This window comes from Pholcus phalangioides, unplaced genomic scaffold (genome assembly GCF_987345545.1).
Source record: "Pholcus phalangioides strain wild (caught in Gottingen) unplaced genomic scaffold, Ppha-v1.0 ptg000017l_1, whole genome shotgun sequence".
Lineage (NCBI taxonomy): Eukaryota > Metazoa > Arthropoda > Arachnida > Araneae > Pholcidae > Pholcus > Pholcus phalangioides.
This window is the reverse complement of record NW_028301610.1, coordinates 51,578,972-51,599,456: the sequence shown is the minus strand read 5'-3', so window position 1 is coordinate 51,599,456 and position 20,485 is coordinate 51,578,972. Positions and strand designations below refer to the sequence as shown.

The 20,485-nt window shown below is 38.9% G+C and overlaps 1 long non-coding RNA gene across 1 annotated transcript; it reads left to right on the top strand.

Annotated features, from left to right (window-relative positions):
• Positions 1-2,479: 2,479 nt before the first annotated feature.
• LOC149074083 (uncharacterized) lies at positions 2,480-19,853 on the top strand. The gene is made up of 3 exons (XR_016194521.1): positions 2,480-2,610; positions 2,964-3,046; positions 19,647-19,853. It is a non-coding gene; the product is annotated as an uncharacterized LOC149074083 (long non-coding RNA).
• Positions 19,854-20,485: the final 632 nt, after the last annotated feature.

Below are 20,485 nucleotides of genomic sequence, written 5' to 3'. Positions count from 1 at the left end.
TAACCAATCGTGTAATAGTTGTGGCTGCTGTTGCTCTGCTGGAATACGGAAGGAGTCCACCACCTCCGAAGAAGCAGGAAAAGCAACAGCGAACACATTCAAAATAACTACAGCTACTAAGCCAAAAATCAATAGTGGAAATAAATCTAAAATTAAACTATTCAAGACCGGATATTCAAGAAAAGCAATTCAGAGAGCAAAGAAGCAGCCTACATTACAAAACATGTCACTTCTTGATGACAAATCAATTGGTGACATGGATCTCGATAATCCTACAGAATCCGGTGGTACTCGCCGGAAATTGGACCGAAATAAGTTCAAAGACCTTGAACCGTCTACATCTATTTGAAATTTATGGCCAACATTATTCAATGGAACATTCGTGGTCTTAGATCCAATTACGAAGATCTCAAGGATTTGATCAATCGCTATCATCCTGTTTGCGTGGCACTCCAGGAAACTTTCACGAAGCCCTCGGAGACATGGAACATCAGGCGACATTCCCTGTTCCGTATTGATTACGATGACGGGAGTAGAGCCTGCCGCGGTGTTTCTCTGCTGGTTCCACATCGCGCGTTTTAACGCTGCGCACGAACCTGCAAGCCATCGCGGTGGAAATCTCTACAGCCCTAAGAATTACCATCTGTTCCATTTATTTGCCACCAAATGACACCATCTTACAGAGAGATCTAGAAGATCTGATTCATCAATTACCACCACCATATTTTCTTCTTGGAGACTTCAATGCACATAACATAATATGGGGTTCTAACAGCAACACCCCTCGTGGGGAAATGGTTGAACGGCTGTTAGACGACATGGACCTCGCCATCATGAATGATGGCAGTTTCACTCATTTCCATGCCCCAAACAATAGTTTCACTGCAATAGATCTATCGTTATGTTCACCCACACTCTTGCCCAACTGGTCCTGGTCGGTTGATCCAGACCTCCACGGGAGCAATCATTTTCCTCTAGTGGTTAAGTGCCTCGACCGACGCCATAGCATACCTGAGGGACCTCCTCGGTGGAAGCTTGTGGCCGCCCGATGGGCTGACTTCACGGTCAAGGCAGAAATCACGGAGGATTGGTTTCGCAACCCGACGTCGACCATTGTGTCGACCTTGTGACCAGTTGTATGATCTCAGCAGCCAATGAAACAATACCCAAAGTCTCCTCAAAACTTCCTAAATTTCCTAAACCTTGGTGGAACCACGAATGTAGTCTTACGATTAAAGCACAAAAGAAAGCATGGAGTAGGTTCCGGCGGTATCCTACCCATGATAATAAGTTGGCATTTTTAAAAGCAAAGGTGATAGCAAGAAGAACCAGGCGCCAGGCTCAACGCGAGTCCTGGCAAAAGGTTACGACGGGAATCAATTCATCAACTTCATCCAAAATCATTTGGGACCGGATCCGAAAAATCAATTTTCATTATCAGTCTCATCCCATCACCATTTTAAATACCAATGGCACTATCATCAGCGATGTGAGGGATATTGCGGACACTATCGCCGCCCATTTCGCCGCTGTTTCCAGTGATGCGAACTATCCCCCATCGTTTCATCCCATTAAATCATCAGCCGAACGTACATCGTACACCTTCCGGCCTTTTACACCGGAGGGGTACAATTCATTGTTCACCCTTCATGAACTGACGACGGCCTTGCAGCGAAGTCCTGACTCAGCTGTAGGGCCCGATGCCATTCATTATTCCATGATTCGGCATCTCTGACCAGAATCACTCTCACATTTACTCATATTATTTAATCGGATCTGGGTCAGTCATTCATTTCCTGACACCTGGCGAGCAGCCATTGTTCTTGCATTCCCGAAGCCTGGCAAAAATCCTCAGCAACCTAACAGTTACAGACCTATTGCTTTGACCAGTTGTCTATGTAAGCTCATGGAACGCATGGTCAACTATCGCCTTACGCACTACCTTGAGGTTAACAATATTTTATCGAAACATCAAAGCGGCTTTAGACGATTCAGGTCTACAACATGCAATCTGTTACGCCTTGAGACATCAATAAGATCTGTGGCTCCAAGTTTTTTTTTATCGTGACTCATAGATTTAGAACCCCAACACTACTTGAAAATTAGTGAAAATTTAGACTTGAAAGAAATAACTACAGAAGTAATAAAAGTCCAGAGTGGATGGAAAGCCTTCAATAATTTGATTCCCCAGTTTCATTCGGGCCAGGACCTCGGTGCGCGTCCATTATACTTCAACTGGTCAAAGTGAGCAGAATTATGGGAGGGACTTTGAATTACGATATGCGAAAAAGAGGGGAAAAAAGACATTTCGTCTTGTTTTAAAGCTGTGGAAAAAGGAAGAGCAGAGCTCATTGAAATACGCACGTGCTTGTGTGATGTACGTAGCTGGAATCGTTCCAAGTTATCCAACAGTCTGTGGTTACGTATAACGTAGTCCATCGAATATTCGAAAAATATAAAAATTACTCATCAGGCGACTGCCTCATTCGTACGTTCAAAACACATTGCAAGTGTTTTTCTCGAAGCAGTGCAGCTTCAAAAATAACATTTGATAACCTTTACAAGCACTAATATCGAACAGTGGAAGAAGTTTGCTGCATTTATTAGCAGGTAAGGTACAATTAAAGACATTAGCAATCTTTATTGATTGATTTAATAATATCATTTAATCCCCTTTATGATTGTATTATGCATATTGTTCGCAGAAAATCTTTTTTTTTAAATGATTTAGAACTGATTGTTGAATGCTGTTATCTCTAAAGTGATCGATTATAAAATACGTTTAACGAAACGAATTAGCCTACTTCGTTTAAACAATAAAACTTTAATATTTTAAATGATAATACCTAATCATGTATGAAATTGAAAAACGATTACACCGATAATTACTTATTCGTTCTGACGTGTCGGACTCATCTTTCACGATGAAACATATTAATGAGAAAAGTTGTATTTTATTGCAGAATGTTGGGATCGATTTTGTGTATCGCCGTATTGATATCATTTCATTCGACAATAACTGAAGCTCAACGTGATCGCTTGGATTGTGAGTACATATTGTTTAATTATTCATGGTTGTCTTTTTACGTATTGATTGGTGATAAAGGGGTTGTAGGTCATCGTAGCTGCTAAGTATCCCGGATTTTCCGAGAGACTTCCAAATTTCTACTCCATCTCTTTAACTCCCAAAAAATTCTTATATCTCCCGAATTTCCACCGTGATTGTGAAAAATCCCTAATTTTGGGGGGAAATAAAGACCATTGCTTTATAGTTTTTAATCCCCGAAATGACGTCACTAGTGTAATGTAAATTGTGACCATATTGCGTCAAATAAAAACCAAAAGTGCCTATTTAATTTTTCGTGGAAAAGACAAAATTCGACAAATAACCAGCGTTAATTCCTCCTTTATACACCCGAAATTAGCGTGATGGCCTGTATCTGCTTCGACCATATGTCTCTTTTCGGGCTCAGAAGTGACTGTTTTGTTGGCGTGGTAATGACAAGTAATTTAACATACTGGTTGGCGATTTGGCGCAAAGGGAAAAATACCTCTACATTTTTAGTGCTATTTATGAAAAAAACATGAAAAAACCCTTTTATATTTGTTTTTGTACAGAACTACCTGTTATCCGCGGCTTCGGCAGTATGAAATTTACTGGGCGATGATTCCAAATATAACATTTGAACTCCTCATGATCCCTTCCCCCACACTTAAGGTAAAATTTTCAGAAATCTCGCCCTGGTGGGTATCCACATTATCAAATATAATACTGACCAAATTTCATATTTATAGCTTCAGTGGTTTCGGCTACCTTTGAAGCCTTTATGACCCCTCGGGGGTCGAATTTAAAAAACCCTTTTTCAGTAAATTTTTACGTCATGAAATATAATTATGAAATTTCGTCAGTAGTTTTAACTTCAGCTCGGCGTGATTTCTCTATACAGGCGATTCAGAAAAGATAAGAAAAACTTTAAGAGGTGACAGTACTCATCAAAGAATTCATGGTCTAACATGAAACCCAAATGCGCTAGCGCGTTTCGCAACCGCCGCTCTGCAAACGTTAAAACGGCATTCCTGTTGAAATTTATCGGGAGGAAAAAACATCATACATGTGCAAATGTAACCTGGGGAAGAAGAAACCGTATGCAAATCTGCGTCACAGTGAATAAAAGGCGCGGACACCAGCCCTGTGAATCTATTCCAGCGTGCAACCGTTCTAACAGTTGTAACGTACGGGATAATGACGCACTTTAGTAATACTGAAAAAGCAGACATACATTTCTTTTATGGAGCTGCAAACGGAAGTACCACAGAGGCCACACGAATGTACGGTGAGCGTTTTCCGGACTGGCGGTTTGCCCAATCCAAAAACATTTGCGCGCTTGCATCGGCAGCTGTGCGACACTGGATCCTTTCTCGCTTCCCGGTCTGATTCCAGAGCGTTCGCCAATCTTCTTGCATCACCGTTGGTGGTCGCTCTTTTGAGCCATTGTTGTAAATTATTCATTAAAATTGCTTTTTTTAACGTATACGTTATTCTTGTGTTTTATCCCCGTATCCTCGGTTTTAGTATGTTGCTAATTTTGTATGTACTACCACCTCTTAAAGTTTTTCTGAATCGCCCTGTATAACCTTTGTACCCCCAATGACCAAATTTTGAAAAACCCCTTAGTAAGTCATATATAGACTAGCTGTTATCCGAGGCTTTGCTCACGTGAATTTGGTAATCCGAAAATTCTTTCTTGAGGCCCTCTAGGGAGTGAATTTTGAGAACCCCCTTCTTAGCGAGTCTTTGCTTCATAAAATGAAGATACTGGCCAAATTTACAGTTTCGGTGATTTTCACTCGGCATAATTTCTCTACATAGCATTTCGACCCCCTTAAGGGTCGGAACTGTGTAAAGTTCCTTCTTCAGTAGCAAAGAAAAATTAAAAGTTAAATATTTAGGATAAACATCATTTCGACTCTGTCTTGAACAGCGAGTAACTCCCGCTATGAGGGGGGTGTTTATCTTATAATTTTTCGTTGCTACTGAAGAAGTAACTTCATTCAGTTCCGAAACGCGTCTAGCTGTTGTTCGCTTCTCATTTTGGGCATAGTTACGTTGTTTCCCTCTAGTATATTGTCTCACCGAAAAGGTGTTTCATTTCTATTTACTGTAGTATTTCGAAAGAATTCATGGCTATTGTAAGTAACATTCCTACATCAGAATTCAGTATCATCTACTATATATAGGGTGTCCTGTAAGTGCTAATACGGCCTTTATCCAGTGGCGGATTAACCCTTTAGAAGTCGGGGACCCGGGCGCGCGCCGTTAAATCCGCTTCTGCCTTTATCTCATCAACCGTCCGTCGTAGGCGAAAGATTCTAATTCGAAAAATGCTCGAAATGTGTTCAAAAATTACCCTGTACTAGTTTTGACAGTTAAAATACAGTGTCTTACAAAATAAAAGATATTGTCCTCTAACTTCCAATTAGAAAGTTGTTGCCCTGTCTCTCCTGATGCCAAAAAAAATTCTATGCTTTCTAAGCGCAATATTCACAGAGATATTCGAATTTGAAAAACGGAAGAAACATTGGAAGGAACAGCGTTAATTGCGGAAAACCATTTTACCCGCATTTAACGTTGTTCTTTCTGAAAAAAACTGATTTTTGTCAAAAGAGCTGAGCTCAATGCTTTATTGACTTTTTGCTTGGATATACAAACCGAACAACAAATCACACGATTTTTTGTTTAAGCTTTTAAAAATGAAGCATTTTTTATTTTAAATCTTAATCAAAACATGTTCAAAACTGATCAAAAACATCATAAGAGTGTTTGAGGTTTAAGAAACAGTAATGTTATGTCAGTCTTAACACTGTGTTTTGAGTAATTTTTTGGTAATAAAAATTTTTTCTTGATTTTAACTTTGATTTTAAATTACAATAATGTTCTATTTTTTATTTCGATTTCCCTATGTTGTTGGTTCGAACAACCCACGGTTCTCTTACGAGTTGAATGTTGTCACTATCCCGGATGCTACTGGTCACCGATTTGGGAATTCTCATTGACGAGCGACTTAGGTTTTCTGAACATTGTTCAGCGGTGGTCAAAAAAGCGAATAGAATGCTTAGTCTTATTTTCAAAAAGGTCTCTTTGCGTTCTCCTAAAGTCATTCTTCCGCTTTTTCGAGGCTTAGTTCGTCCTGGACTGGAGTATGCTGTAAGGTTTTGGAGACCATACCTACAGAGGGACATAGATTTGGTTGAAGGGGTGCAGAGAAGAGCTACGCGTGTCCTTATTGGCACACGGGGCTTGAGTTATGAAGAGAGACTTCATTTTTTGAATATGTTTACATTGGATGAACGCAGGTGTCGAGGAGATATGATCGAAGTGTTCAAAATTTTCAATGGGATGGATAGGAGGGACCATGAACTTTTAGTACACCGCCAATCGTCGTATAAATGCGGTTTTGTTGTATTGGGCCTGAGCCCCCCAACATTTTCAATAACTTTACGCCTATGGGTCACACTATAAAAGTTTGATGAAAGAACTATAGTGACTACCGGGTATCGATTAGGAAAATTTTTCTGCTAGACATCACTGTGTGAGAGAGATTTTCTCAAGATAGTTCTTCATGATTTTATTTGTCAACGGGGAGGGGGGGGGGAACGAATGTTCTTCTAGTGATCATCGTGTCGTTAGTTTTGTATGTAATATCACTATTTTTTGCATGTTATATCAACTTTTCTATGGATGAAGCGGTTAACAAAAGATTAGTTCCTTGTTTTCGTTCATCCTACTTCGCTCTCCATCGAGAAAAAAGTTGGTGGATATTTGAGACAAATTAGAATCAGTTGAAGTGGTAAACCTTGCCAGAATTTTCAAATTAACTTTCCTCTGTTTTACATGACGTCATTCCTTTAGTTTGTCCAAAATGCGTTTGTTCATTGCACCCCTCTCGTTCACGGATACCGTATGTAATCTTTATCTTGAAAAAGAAAAGGGCATTTACAGAATTAAAGAATGGAAACTTAGATTTTATCGCATATAGTGATAAACAATAGTAAGAAAGAATAGTTTATATTTTGATGTCGTGAATTCCCCAGGATAGACACCTTCAAGGGGAAATATGATAAGATGGGTGGGAATAATAGAGAAGCTATCCATAATTGAAGAATAACGGCCATATTTCTATGGGCAGATATCTTGATTGTTTAGTTATTTCTCTGGATTATTATTTTTGGGTAGCTATATTTCGGTGACAATAATTTTTTATAGGGTATTTTCTAATACACAATTCATTTTTATTTACTTTTTCTTTTTTTCCAGCAGCCACCTTGTTGGGAAACGCGCATGTTAAAAAATACCTTTTGTAAATTTTTCTCTCCATCACACTCTCCCTTAAGCACGCTGCAAAACTCAATTTTAACAAGGCCAACTTTCCCCTTTTGCAAAATATCCTTCGCACCCATTTCCCTGATTTCGTATCATTATCTTCCTCAAATGATGTTCATATTCTCTGGAGTAAATTCAAAGCCTCTGTTCCCATCAAAAATACCTCTTGAAAATGTATCTTTAACCCCTGGATCAATCGTGATATTATCCACTTAAAAGGAAGTATTCGCCGAAATGTCTCCAAACTTAAATTCAATAATTCCCTTTCTCTCAGAAATAAGATTTCAGCCTCTACACGCGACCTTAAAGATCTCATCCTTCGCCAAAACACAAATTACCTCAATACCTTAGAACTAACCCCTCAAAATTTTGGAATTTTCTTCGCCCTAAATCAACTGGCCCATCTTCCCTTAAAATTGGTAACATCGACCTTACTTTTCACCTTGATATCGCCACAGAATTTATTCGGGCTTTTTCGTCTGACCCCACTACTTCTCGGTACTCCTTTTCCGATTCATTATTCACACACAACACTAGTCTTATCTTCTCTAAAGTAGGCCTTTTGAAAATTTTAAGAAGACTTAAACCCCCTTGTCCACTGGCCTCGATGGGATCCCAAATCATATTCTCAAATTTTGCGCTGATGAAATTTCTAATTACCTGTTAATTATCTTCAACGTCTCATTAAACTCATCTAACTTGCCCTCTGACCGGAAAATTAATAAGATTATCCCAATTCATATATATAAATCAGGTTCTCTTTCAAATCTTCTTAATTTCAGACCCGTCGCTATCACCTCTACTTGCTGCAAGCTTTTTGAGCACATAGTTGCCAAGGATATATCCGCTCACACCTTGATTCAATAAACTTTTTCTCAAATCAACACGGCTTTTGATCTTCATCAGTAACTACCCAATTAGCTCTTTTCATACATGATTTATCAAACAGTACCGACAAAAACGTCCAAACTGATATAATTTCCTTGTATTTCTCTAAAGCTTTTGACAGGGTGCCCCACAATAAACTTCAAAACCTTGGCCTATGTGTTCAACTGCTTAAATGGGTGGAAGCCTTCCTTACTAACCGCAGTCAGTTTGTCTCCTTCCAGGGCCAGAACTCTCCATTTCTGGCACGCCCCAGGGTTCGGTCCTCTCGCCATTATTATTTTTGATTTATATTAAAGATCTCTTTAATTCCATCAATTGCCATATCAGACTCTTTGCAGATGATTGCGTCATCTGCCAAACCAGGGGCGTAGCCAGAAATTTCGTTCGGGGGGGGGGGAACCAAAGTGATAGAACAATAGATTTGGCCATCTTTTTCCCTTTTTTTGGTCATTTTCTCACATTTCGGGGGGTGGGGGACCAGACCCCCAAGTTCCTCCCCCTCGCTACGCCCTTGTGCTAAACAGTGCACAACGAATCCGACCTAGCATCTCTCAAAAATAACCTCAACATTGTCTCTGAATGTGGTGCTCGTCCTGGCAATTACCCCTTAATTCTTCAAAAACAGTTTTTATGAAAATTACTCGCAAAAGACATCCCCTCGATTCTTCTTACACTATCAATGACTATTTAATCACCGAAGTTTCTAATTATAAATATCTGGATGTAATTGTGTGTGTGTTTCTGCCGACCTCCGTTGGAATCTCCATGTTGATTACGTCTTTCATAAGTGTCTCCAAAAACTCTTTTCTTCGTCGGAACCTCAAAAACTCCAACCGTCACATCAGACATATTTGCTTTCAAACCTACATTTGTCCTGTACTCTCACATGCCTATGAAATCTGGGACCCCCATACTCTCTCAAACATAGACAAATTTGAATCTATTCAAAATAAATCCTCCCCTTCCGTCACTGAACCCAAGCGCCAATTCAATATGCAATCGCTTTTTACCCGTAGATATCTCTCTCAATTATCTTTCCTTTTCAAAACCCTTCATGGCCTTTTTCATATCGACACTTCGAATTTTTTAACTCCAGCTTCATTCTTTTCAAAAAGAATTAACCATTCACAAAAATTGAAACCCATCTTTGCATCCACAGATTGTTTCAAATCTAGTTTCTTTCCTGGAACAATAATGGACTGGAACAACCTTCCGTCAAACATTATTGATTGTACAACAGTTTCTGATTTCCTTCGTAACATCAATTGTCTCTGTCAAACTTCACCACCGCATTCCCTTGTATAGGCATCGGCCAAGCAATATTCAATAAATAAATAAATGTACAGGTTTCTAATTTTATACTCGTGTTTTGTATAAATACTTGATGTAACAAATTGAATTCTTTAAACTGTGCTCTGATAGATTCTTTTATTCTCATTCGCCAGTTTGCCCCAATACGTACTACGCCATCAACCAAGCGGCCATGCCATGACACCACCTCTTCTGTTTTATTTGTTGAGATGATGTAAAATAGTCAATAATCTAGACTAGCATCCCACATCCCTTCGATTATGAAAAATCGGTAACCATCGTTTTCCCATACATTTCACTTTATCCCAAAAGCGTATGTTAATGCAATGGTGCGTTCAACGTCGGACATACACAAGCGAATAGCACAGCATTGTCTTTTGTGATGGATCTCGAATCTGTCTACCACACCACGATGGTCGAATTTTCACGGCATGGTTAATTACATCACTGCACTCACTTCAACACAAACATTTGTTCTGTGGTGTATATCTAGTACGCCCTAGAAACCACCAATAGTAGATCCAGTAGTGCCAGAAAGAGGCAGAAAGAGAGACGAATCTGGCAACACGAGGAGTTGACACACTTGGCCAGACCACGCGGTTCTGATAAGTACAGAGACGGAAGAGTGTCCTAAAATATGTGATTGTTCTTATATTATGTTTAATTTAAAAAAAACAGTTATAGTTTATATAATTTAGTCATATAAAGAAAAGGCTGACTTGAGTTCTTCCGACGCCGACAATCACCAATAGTTCCATTACTACGTATATCTTTCTATACCTCGCAACAGCACCATCGTAACACATAGGTGCCTTCGGTTAATGCTTCTGAGCCTTCGTTAAAAGAATGACTCCACGATAACCTTAAAATGCAATTAGCATTAATGGTATCGGGCTTTGAGGGAACCGAGTGCATTCATACTTTTATAATGGCATTGTTTCCCACCCCAATCTCCTCAGTAGAAGGTTTCCTGAAACATGTCTCAGAATCTCTCTGCCGCGTTGGTCACAGGAGAGCACCCTTCATCGTCCAGCATCACCCCTCATCAGTTGTCAGCTGGAAACACAGGACGAGCGGAATAACGCCCAGTGATAGGGCAGCCTCCCTGTTGACAAGACCGGGTTCGGGCCCCTGTACTTCTAGACTCTCTCAAGTACCCACCACTACAGATGCCCTCTGAGACTTCGTTCAACTTTCGAGAGATTTCCCACAGAAGAAAGATTCGCCTGCATATGCGTGTTTGCATTAAATGGACAGGCCCCCGTAGCATGGTTCAACATGCTAGGGTGTATCTAGTTTTTTTCCCCCAACCTCATTGATCAAATCTTCCACGGTATTCATCATACTCCGTGGATGCGATCACCCAACCCAGTGTAAGAATTACTTCTTTAACCTACTAGTGTATCTAACGTCCATTGAATCGGAGACAAAACTGAGGATAACCTCAAGGATGCACCTCTATTTATACATATCGCATTTGTTGATAACAATGAATCCATTGTTGCACCGTCTTTCCATTGTTGTCGCTCTATTTCAAATGAGTTCATCCAACAGGCATTTGCAACAATGAAAAAGTATATAAACGAATGTCACACATTGTTGGTGCTCATTTGTGTTCTGGACACTGAACTGTGAGGATCTTTCACAAGAAAAGATGCTATTTTCGGAAAAATAGGTGTATAAAGCTTTAATGTGTGTGGCCGTGCATCAGGTGGTTTTTCACGTATGGAAGTATACCGTATATTTCGTTGTATTGTGGGGGGCATTACTTATTATGGTGTATCGAGCATTGCACTGTGACCACAGCGTGTTAAACATATCGCGCTGTATTGCATATCGCTGCTTCCCACATTTTGTATTACATGCTATATTGCGCTGTACTGTGTATTGTGGCAAATTGCCTATCGTAGTGTGGTTTCAACAACATGATTGGAAACTGCCAGGGCCACCCTTATCAGACGTGGGGCTCGCTGCAAAAAATAATTTCAGCGCTTCTTAGCAACGATTGAATGAATTTTTTGGGGGAAGGAAAATTGCATTCGAAGATTCATGCACTATCACAGAATATATAGGAATGCTGAAAAATATCAACTCACCAATGAAAGTTCAGAATGTGATAAATCCCAGAATTGAAGGAAATTATTAATTAATGAGTGAAGACATCTCCCATAATTCATGGAAATTGAGAATTAATGAGAGAAAAATCTCAGAAAAAATGAGAAATCCCAGAATTGATGAAAATTCCCGAATAAAATCAGTTGTAGCTCAGACATCTTGTTTATAAAAGAAAATATATATTTTTTCACTTCTATCACCGTAAGTGCGGGGCCCCCTAAACCGCGAGGGCCTGGTGCTGCCGCATCTCTCCCCCGCAACGTTCAAAAAACTCTTCAGTAAGGAAGAGTAGACGACTTTGCCTAATAATACTCAAAAAATCGCCAACGAATAAGGCAAATACCAGAAAATACTAAATTATCCCTAAATCATTTCGACACGCTATGGGTGTCGTCTTCAGAGGATAAGAATATCACGATGATCGAGTTTCTCACTTGGATTGAGTAAATATGGTTACGCCGTCTGTCAAATGCTCCGACACTGGGACACCAGTTTCGATTAGTTAGGGATAATTCTACGTTGAGTAGCAGGAAGTTTTTCTCCAACAGGGTTGCATAGGCGGAAATAGACTTGCAAGTCTGGGGGGGGGGCACGAAGATGATTGCTGGGGGTTGGGAATGATGATGCCAATAGACGCATATACATTAGATCAATCGGCTCCACCTATAACACTGACGGATGGGCATTGGGGGCCTATTTCCGCCTATGCAGTGTGGTAAACGCATGGAATAGCTTACCTTTTGATGTCAGGAATTCCCGCACGATAGACACTTTCAAGAGGAAATATAAGATTGGGAGGGAGTAATTCACATTTAAAGAACGACTAACATTATTTCTATGGGCAGAGATTTTAGTTGTTAGTTTCTGGCTCATTATTTTTGGTAGCTGTGTTTAGACTACGACAACCGGAATTTTTTGGGTTTTTTCTCTAATACTATATATTTTTTGTCTATTTGCCGGCCACCTTTTTAGATGATTTAGCTGTTGTGGTTTCTAATTTTGTGACGAAATGCAATTTTGTTTCTAGTTGTGGGCCAAAGGGAACCAGAGATTCGAACCAAACATGTGGGGGAGGCTGAACACAGTGAGACGGAGAGCAAAGCAACGAGGGGAGAAGAGATTCGAGCAGCGAAATCAAACACGCTGATTCCCATGCGCCTGCGTATAGCACCGCAGCAGAGCGGTAACTCCGCGACAAAAGATAAGATCAACGTATTCAAGATATTTTCTTTTCGCCGCTCTGCTCGCTTGTATGTAGTTTCAAGATGGCCGTCACGCGACCGCGAAGAAATTTAATATCGTACTACGACGAGCTTTTTCAAAGTGTAGCTTTAAATGGAAAAAAAGTGGGTACTTGAGAAAAGCACACACCATGATGAAGAATCCGTTCTTTTTAATACTAAGTTTCCGCATAAGACTGTCCATTTCAGCATGTTTTGTAATCGTATTGGTGCAATACGGCCACTAATGTCATTCTAGGTAGAACTTCGTTCTACTTCTCAATTATGAAACCCACAACATCTTTGTCCAAGGAAGTCCTCCTAAAGATGAAAAAATTCGTGAAATTTAAACAACTTTAGATAAACCGTTTGGGTGTAATCGCATGTCAAAGTAGTTTTGCATTAGAAAATAACTGCTTCCGTCGTTCTAGTGTTAACTTAATTTCATTGAAAGTATGGGTCAGTCAGGATAAGAAGGATTAATTGTTAATTTTATATTAATTGAATGTTTCCAAAGTGTTTAAAAAGAAAAAAAGTTGTATCCTGCTGCCTCATAACATTTCAATGAAGCATAGTGCGCATACTAAGCAGTTATTCACAAAAAACATTGCCTATGAGTGACTCCAGTCACCGTCCATGAGTATTTTGTGTGTGTGTTTACGTAAATAAAAATTTGAATGTTGTTTTAGTTTAATTAGTAAAGTGGTGGAAGAAACGATAGAGCCAGGCGAGAAATAATGATTAACCTTTTCACTATCAGGGAAGTAATATTGCGTCCAAACGCCAGTGGAGTAAATTCAATCCAGCTGGCTTTCTTCAGCCTCTTTTTCCTCATCTCGAAGGTTTATTGTAACCCTATGAAACGAAGTTGTGTGTGTTTCCCCCCATTCTCCCACCACCATCATGATATCGCAACCGAGATAACGATGGTCGCTGTTCTCCATCTCACCCATTCTCCCTTTCTTCGTGCAACAAGGCTATCACATTTATATACGTACAATACAGACCTTTCAAATTTATCGCCAACAGCTTGTACGTGAAGGGGTTAAAAAAGAAAACATTAAGTCAGAATTTTTTCAAAATTTTTATCAGAAATGACGAATACAATGAGAAATGATATCTTGTATACTCATTCGAAAATTTCCAATATTCTTTTTCTCATATCATTACGATGCAAATGAAAAAAAACTATAACGCCCTTTTTCTTGCGTCACTGACCTAATATGCATATCCTTTTGGCATCTTTTCTGACAGCCTCTCGAATAATTTGACGGGGGTTTTTTCCCCCCGAAGCTTGATTTATAAAAGTGGGATGAATCAAAAGGATAACATCCTCATTTTAAAACTGCAAATTTCTTGAGAAATTGGATAGAATGTCCTACAAATATTAATGTCTAAGGCACTACCACATAATTTTCTAAAGAACAAACGAAGCCGTTTTCTTTAACAGAATGGCAATAATTCAAGATGTGAACAAAAAAAATTTGGAACTTTTAAATCGCTCTTGGACCAGTAGAGATTAGGACGCCGTATGCTGTGTATTTGAAATTAAGTGCTTTTTTGCAAACTCCAATCTCATCATTGTGTGCGCTCGGAAAGGGTTATCAGGGAAGCCATTTTTCTCGAACACACGGTATGCGGTGTCTCAATATTCTACTGGTCCAAGTGAGTTTTAAAACGTTCGCAATTTTCCTCTGTTCCCGTATTGAATTATTGTTTTTCTCCTCTGCCAATCTGTAAAAGAAATCGGCCTAACTGTCCTTTTATACCCAGAATAAAATTCGTTGTTCTTAAGAAAATTGTTAAGCAATGTCTTAGACATAATTAATGTACATTGTTTTAAAACAAGAGGGTCTTACATTTTCTATAAGATAAACCCTTTAGTCTCGTTCTATTTTTATGAAAAAAACCGTGCTAAATTATACGAAAGGCTCCAAGAAAAGACGCCTAGCCGAAAGGATATGCAAATTAGTTGAGTGGCCTTATAGTTTTTTCTATTTGCATCGTAACGAAAAAATTTACCGTAAAGGTATTGCAAATTTTCGAATGAGTTTTCAAGATATCATTTCTCATTGTTAGAATTCGGATTCTATGCAAATGCATATGCACTTACAAAGGTTTTAACAACTGGCTGCGTGTTGCGAAGATGAATTTTTGGAAAAAGAGAGAAAATTCAACTGCCTTTGTGCAGGAAATCGAACCAACGTCCTACACCACTAGGCTTCAAAGGCAACGAATCTCTCGATCTTGCCTTGGAGCTCGTGTGCACTGAAAGGGACCGTACATGGACGGCTTGACCTGACTCAGACCAAGCTCAGCTGCTTACGCTGCCACCAGATGGCGACTTATGAAAGGATGACGTCACTCTCCGCTTATCTTCGTCATCCTTTCATAAGTCGCCATCTGGTGGCAGCGTGAGCAGTTGTGAGTTTGGCCTGAGTCAGGTCCATCCCCTTTCAGAGCACACGAGCTCCAAGGCAAGATCGAGATTCGTTGCCTTTGTAATCTAGTGCGTTTACCCGGAAAGTGAAAGGACGTGGGTTCGATTCCCCGCAAAAAGGCAGTTGAATTTTCTCTTTCCAAACATTCATCTTCGCAACAACCAGTTAAAACTTTCGTATGGATAAGCGGAGCATCCTTGCATATTTTGGCCGTTTCCAGTGTTAATGAATATAAATGCTTACTTTTGAATTTTACGAAAAAGCTCAAAATATTTTTATATATTTTTTCCACTGAGTATTGCTCATAATTACATAAATAACATCGGTTATTATTGCTGCACATGAACAATAATCGGTAGGAAAGCGTTTGTAACCTGTCTACGTGAAAGGTGAAATCATTTCTTGACAGTTTTTTAGTTTACTACTAAGGTATTTGAAACTGTCAGATTCAAAATGATCTTATTTCATTCTCGTTACATTAAGCTAATTTTCTTTGACTGGTCTTTTTTAAATTAATTTAAGACTCACCAATTGCTGTATATGTGGAAAGAATGATTGCATTGAACACCACTACTAGGGTGTTGCGAACTCGCCCTCATTTCCCAAGAAAATCTAACATTTTAGAAAATTTCAGCTCCAATGCCATCAAAATTTAGATACAATAATCAAGAGGTTGAGTTATGTCAGCACGGAAAATTCCGTATTTAAAAAAAAATAGTTTGATGAGTCTACCACCACAGTCGCCGCTGTGGTGGTCGAGTGGTTATAGTGACGGACTCGCGATGCGAGGATCCGGGTTCGAACCCCACAGTGGTGGTCGGCTGAAGTTGGTTTTCTGTGGTTCCCAACTTCAAGGCGCAAATGCGAGCCGATCTCCCCGTTAAAAAGTCTCGCCACAGAGAGCAACAGTCCTACAACGATAAATCATTCAATCATAACACTTCACTCATAGTTAGAAAAACTGGTGGCAGATGGCAGCACTACTCATAACAAGCATTGCAGAGAAACAAAAAAAAACTTCACGTCAGGTTTCACTACGCGTACACGCACATTCCCGCATGTACCGATTCGTTGGGGGTTCCGCGGGGGGGGGGAGTAGGTAGGGCCTCCAAAAAAAAATGGCTCGGGGATCCATGATGTTCTTAAGTCAGCCACCTCGTTGGGCAATTTGCCTGTTGTGGCGTTGTATTTGTATTTGTATGAATGTGGCGTGTGCGGAAGTATGGCAGACTCAACTCCCAGCAAATTTTCGCTGCAATAGGTCATATTTGAATACTTTACGATCAAGACCGTAATATTGCGTTAGTGGAATGAGTTTTAAAACAAGTTCTTTGTTTTCTTTCTTCTCTCCTCGTTATCGCGAAGCTTTGTTGCAAACCTATGAAAAAAAATTGGTTCTTTTTAACTCCGTGATGTATCTTCCTACTATGAGTGAAAAAAAGAACAGAAAAATCCCGGTCTATCTTATCTGTGATACTTAAAGATAAGAGAGAGTGTAGTATAATAGACAAGTATATCTCTTACACTTATCTATTATGCTGTTTTATTTTCATTTGTTTTTTTTTTTACTTTTTAATTTTTTTCTTTAATTTTCCTACATGCGGTTAAGTTGGCAAGGCCACCATATTTGTAGCAGACTCGTCAAACAGAGATAATCCAAATTTATTGCCAATCGCTTGTAAGCGAAGTCGTAAAATTTGGAACAGCTAGAGCAGGGGTTCTTGACCTTTTTGAGACACGACCCAAAATCACCAACACAACCAACTTCGCGCGATCCGAGGTCTATTTCGGAAATAAGAATGTTATACATAAATGTGTAAAGTATATGTTCTTTATACAAATGTACAATTTTAGAAAGATCGTCTCCAAATTTTGTATGTATACCAAACAGGACCGAGATTGAGCCAGAGCTGGGCAAATACCCGAAATGGGCGAGAAACCGTCCGACAACAATGGTTCTTGGACCCCAAGTCACTTCCAGAATGTTTACTTCGGCTACTGTGGTTCCCAAACAATGCGCATGCCTCTTCTTTAATGCTGCCAGTATTATAGTTTATTTCTTCACAACGGTTTGTCACTTTTTCAATCTTCCCAGTAATGAAAGAAAACCCGGGAAGCGCCGTGTATTATGGATAGCACATAATAAACATCACTTATTACCAAAATGTTTAATTTGATGTACGATCCATAGGTTAAGAAACCCTAAGCTATAGTATGATCCGCAGTTCTGGCGATTTTCGGCGACATTTTCTTTCGTCGCCAAACACGTCCGGTGGCCAGACCATAAGTCGCCAAGGCCGTAACTAAGGCCGAGAAAAAAAAAATCACCAGAAATAGAAAACATAACGGAAACCACCAAGCACATAATATTAACAAATATATCACTTTTTAGACTAAACACGAGAAAAAATATGACAGTATAATTATGAATAAGCTCTGGAGTATAAATAATTCCCGGGGTAAAAAAAAGTAAATACTCTGGGTGATTTCTGGAGTAGAAATAAATAATTCTCTAGTGATATATTTCCGTGTTAAACACATTAAAGATTAAAAATGAAACATTTTAGACTAAATAAAAGATCCAGATTAAAAATAAAACATCGGAATGAATACTCGGGAATAAAAAATAAAAAGCGATATCTCTTTTAAATAATACAACGGCTCCTCCTGCGATAGAAAAAAAAAATACTCTCGATAACAGAAACTAGTCGCGAGCACAGCCTGAACCCATCACGAAAAGAAAAGAGCACCTTTACGGGAAAATTCACGTACGGAATCCATCAAATCAGGATAATTTCAATCTCTACAAGGTGTTTAATTGGGATGTTGATCAAGTGCTGGCGAGCACGGAATCGTACACGAGCATCGAGCACTCTGATTTCTTCAGAGAGCACTGTAGTGCTCGCGAGCAACGGGTTGAAGATGCCTACTCTATAATAAAAAAAAAATGAAAACCCGGAGTCTTTTAAATGATCAACGGTCCTTCCTGTTGTATAAGTAAATATTCGCTGTATAAAAAAACCCGGACTCTTCTAAATAATAAACCGATTAGGGCATAAAAGTCTCTCTGGGGTTCGGTCATTAAAAAAAAGGAAAGTCAGTGTCGGACATTCCCGCAGTTATTTTCGTGAAAACGTCAATCGTTTATAGTAAACTAGCTGTTATCCGCGGCTTCCCTCCCATGGATTTAGTAATCTGAGATTACTTGGAGATGAAATAAATTGTAAACACAACGAATTATCTCCCTTAGGGGTTGAATTCTCAAAAATCACGCACTGAGGTCATACAATACTGACCAAATTTCATATTTAAAGCTTCAGCGGTTTCGCTCAGCTATGATTGTTCAATATAACCTTCGAACCCCTTTTTACGGTTGGAATTTCAAAAAACCATTTTGTAGTTGGTCTGCATCATGAAATATAAATATGATATTTGGTCAGCAGTTCTATCTTCAGAAGTTTTGGCTCGGCGATGACGAATCACTAAATCAGGCAATCAGTCAGGACATTGCATCCTGTACATAAAATGACTAGCAAACGGCGTATGGCATTTTACTGGCGAAACGTTTATCCTAGAAGCATACTTCCAAATAACGTGTAGTAACTCAGATATAGCTCATATTGTTAGGGGGTTGTACAGTTTATAAAAAGTGAATTTTATTATTTTAATGAGTCCACCTGTGACCCAAAACCCAATTAGAAGTTGTTGCCCTGCCAACAAAAAAAATTCATGTTTCTAAATTCACTGAGGTATTTGAATTCAAAACAGCAGAGGAAAGTTTGGGGAGAAACAGCATTAAATGCTAGTAAAACAGTTTTTCCGCACTTATAGCTGCGATTGGGGAGATTTATATATTGCCCCAACTTTCCTCCGTTTTTCGAATTTGAATATCTCAGTCAATATTGCACATGGAAACTTTTCTGTTGACATCAGGAGAGACAGCGCAGGAACTTCCTGATTGGGTTTTATGGCCACTGTATAAAAAGTTAATTTTTTATTTTAATAACTATGCAACCCTCAGAAACATGAATGACATATCTGAGTACTACACGTTAATTGGAAGTATTCCTGTAGGATCAACGGTTCGCCAGTAAAATGTCGTAGGCTCTGTTTCATATGCACCATTTATAATCCGGGTACAACGTCATTGTATTTATTGTATTATGTATCTCTGATAAAAATTCTGACTTTTTTAATCGTCATTTCTTCCACCACTTTAATTACTGCAAAGAGTTCAGATTTTATATTTTACTCATTTTTTTTTCTGTTATTCATGTTTTATTATTACAGCTGAAGGCATTCCATTTGCTGTGGTGATGCTGTGTATGCTGATTGGTATCTTTCTTCTTATTTCATGTTTCCTGACTCTCTACATGTTGGACTTCTGCTATGTGTATTTACGTAATCGATACCTTAAATGGTTTCGAAAGCGTTAGTGTATGAATGCAATGATGTAACTATAATTCAAAATTAGAATAAATACTTTGTATGTTTGAATTCTATGTTCCTTTTTTTGAACTGATGTTTCGGTTATTATGCACACTTACCAATCGTCCTGGTAAGTTCGATAAATTTATCACTTTTACTGGTGATTATTCATAATATCGAAGCGTCCTTGGTAAATTTGATAAATATTTGAAATTTATCGCTTTTATCTGTGATTATGCATAATACTCTAGTGTAATTGGTAAATGTGATGAATGTAGTCGGACCTCGATATAATGAGAACCATGGCCCGGATGTTGTCTTGAAAAATGATTTTAAAAAAATGCCCCACAAAATTGGACAAAGTTTTCTCGAAAAACCGGTTATGTGTTTGAATGTCGAACGAAAATCATATGTATTCCGTAAGTGAATCGCTATTCCGCGAATACACAAATTTTTTTTCAGTGAAGATCCTTATTCAGCCAATCGTGTTGCTTCTTGGTTTACGATAGTTTTCACTCATAATATCGTACGATCTGTTGCGCTTTCGGTCACAAGGCTTTGTTATTAACATTATAACTTCGATTAAGACGCTGTATGTCATACATTGTTTACTTTAATCTGCGTAAGGAAAAAATTAAAATTCCGTGGTTAGTTCGTAGCGAGTGATGAAGGTAGTAATACATTTCGAAAAAGGTAAAATT